The sequence below is a fragment of the Cervus canadensis genome, chromosome 27 (assembly GCF_019320065.1).
Source record: "Cervus canadensis isolate Bull #8, Minnesota chromosome 27, ASM1932006v1, whole genome shotgun sequence".
NCBI lineage: Eukaryota > Metazoa > Chordata > Mammalia > Artiodactyla > Cervidae > Cervus > Cervus canadensis.
Window position 1 is genome coordinate 46,650,531 of NC_057412.1, and position 2,094 is coordinate 46,652,624.

Below are 2,094 nucleotides of genomic sequence, written 5' to 3' on the forward strand. Positions count from 1 at the left end.
GGACCTCAATTACTTCTGCAAAACACCTTCACAACAGCTCCTAAATCAGTGCTTGATTAAATAACTGATGTAGAGTTAAACTAGTATCTTAAAATTAGCAACTGGAAAGTCTGAGGGCCATCTTAGAGTTCTACCTACACATATTTATATATTTCAACATTTTCTTAATAGTCACTTTGTTACTTCCAGAATCAGCTCATACCATATTTTGACAAACACAAGACTAGCTCTTTTCTTGACTATGAACCCCTTGAACACAGCGTTCACGTTTTACTTAGTTTGGCACTTATACCAGGAACTCATGCCAATCTTTGTACAATACAGTTTGTTAGATACATGAAAACACATTTTCAAAAAACACTTTTTTGCTTATCTAGATAAAAAGTCCATGGTTGCAGCTCTAATTCACCTTGCCATGTGGAGTCAGAAAGATCAAGGCTAATCCCTATTTCAAATTTTAAAAATCATAATATTTTCTGTCTTTGAGTTTTTTAATCTACAGGCCACTTACCCCTAATCTCATCAGTCTTTCATCAAAGCATGATTTTCAGTCACCAAAACCATCCTGTTAACATTTTCTTTAATGTAATTATCATAACACTTTAATTTACTATAATTTTAGTGACTACAAGTGGGCATAATTCTCTCAGTGCTTTCGTTTTTTTCAATGTTGTGATTGTTTTGTGTGTGCAAAGTACAATAGCATTATTATTAGTTGGACTGGAACTTCATACCTCTATGAAGCAGTTCAATATGGCAAGAACATTTTTAGAAGTCATATAAAAGACTTCCCTGGTGGCTCAGATGGTAAAGTGTCTGCCTACAATGCAGGAGACCCGGGTTCAATCCCTGGGTAGGGAAGATCTCCTGGAGAAGGAAATGGCAACCCACTCCAGTAGTCTTGCTTGGAAAAATCCCATGGATGGAGGAGCCTGGTAGGCTACAGTCCATGGGGTCACAGAAGAGTTGAACATGACTTCATGACTAAACTCAGTCTTGCCCGACTCTTAAGGACCCCTGCCAAGCTCCTATGTCTATGGAGATTCTCTAGGCAAGAATACTGGAGTGGGTTGCCATGCCCTCCTCCAGGGGATCTCCCCGACCCAGGGATCGAATCCAGTTCTCCGGCATTGCAGGCGGACTCTTTACCATCTGAGCCACCAGGGAAGCCCAAGAATACTGGAGAGGTAGCTTATCCCTTCTCCAGGGGATTTTCCTGACCCAGAGATCGAATCCGGATCTCTTGCATTGCAGGCAGATTCCTTATCAGCTGGGAGCGACCAGGGAAGCCCCATGACTAAAGAACAACAACAAAACGTATAACTGATTCAATCTGCGGTACAGATTGTGTGAACTAACACAACAATGTAAACCAACTATACCAACAACAACAAAAGGTCGACCCATTGAGCCTGTAAAAAAACCACGGTGGTGGTGGTTTAGTCGCTAAATCGTGTCCGACTCTTGCGACACTCTTGCGACACTGTAGCCCACCAGGCTCCTCTGCCCATGAGATTCTCCAGGCAAAAATACTGGAGTGAGTTGCCATTCTCTTCTCCAGGGGATCTTCCCGACCCAGGAAACGAATCCGGGTCTCCTGCATTGCAGGCGGATTCTTTACCAACTGAGTTATGAGGGAAGCAGTTTACCTTAATTTTCTTTTACATGTGCTACTCTGAATTATGGCTCCTCAAAAGCAGATATTTTAAAATATTAATAAATATTAATTCTTATTAGATTTCATCATTACATCTAGCTTTTCACCCAAATCCTTTAATATTTCTTGAAATGCTGAATGTGGTCATTGGATGGATCGTTTGTATACTTTATCTTTCTTTTCTTTCTCCTTAAAAGAACTTACAGCAGGTAATCTAATTTAAAATAAGAATACAGGATAGTCTTTACCTGAAAGTCAGAAAGGCTTTGCCACGGCCACTGTTCTGCGTCTCCAGTCTCCTGTGAAGGTTCCCATGTTTTGTGTACATTTTTTTTAAGCTGTGCATGCTTTTTTCCTATTAATCAGTTTTATGTCAGCCTGAGACTCTAAGAGGGTGGCAGAGAATCTTTCTTCCTCAACATCCTCATAGGCCCATT

The 2,094-nt window shown here is 40.6% G+C and overlaps 1 non-coding gene across 1 annotated transcript; it reads left to right on the plus strand.

Annotated features, from left to right (window-relative positions):
- The first annotated feature begins 789 nt into the window (after positions 1 to 789).
- On the plus strand, positions 790 to 861 carry TRNAC-ACA. The gene has a single exon. It is a non-coding gene; the product is annotated as a tRNA-Cys (tRNA).
- The last annotated feature ends 1,233 nt before the right edge of the window (positions 862 to 2,094 follow it).